Here is a 619-nt window from a genome sequence, read left to right as displayed (position 1 = left end):
AAAAGTAAGTGCCCTAATTTGAGAACTCTTCCTGCTAAAGAAAAGGGCAAAGCTAAGTAAATTATAAAATGGGAAAATAATGAAAAGCAAAAAATCTCCTGGGCAGATCTAGCTTCAGAGTCATCAGACCAGGAGCAAAATGATGTTTAAACCCTTTGTTTATGTGTTTATGTGTGTATGTTTTTTATTTGTTGTGTTTTTATTTTTATTTGTTTTATGTGTTTTTCTATTTTTAATTTTTGTGTGTTTTGTATAATTTTGAGATATTTTCATATCGGATTTCATGTTTCTTGTTGTGAGACATTTGGAATGTGATATAAAGATTTTTATAGTTTGTGTACTTGTATTTTGTTATGAAAAACCCTTAAATTTTTTATCTTACAAGTGCTATACTTTGAACTGCAACATAAAATTGAATTCATTAGAAAAACTAATTTTTCTAAATTTAAGTTGTGTTTATAACTTGATATTACTAAGATTGTCAATTTCATGTCTCTTATTTAGACTACATTAATTTTAATATTATTATTGCAATTGTGATGTTTTCTTATTTTGTATTTCACTTATCAATTAATATTTATGCACTTAGAAAGATTTGAAATTTTAGATTATTAATTTT

Source organism: Dendrobium catenatum, unplaced genomic scaffold (assembly GCF_001605985.2).
Source record: "Dendrobium catenatum unplaced genomic scaffold, ASM160598v2 fragScaff_scaffold_860, whole genome shotgun sequence".
Lineage (NCBI taxonomy): Eukaryota > Viridiplantae > Streptophyta > Magnoliopsida > Asparagales > Orchidaceae > Dendrobium > Dendrobium catenatum.
Note: the sequence above shows the minus strand (reverse complement) of the source record.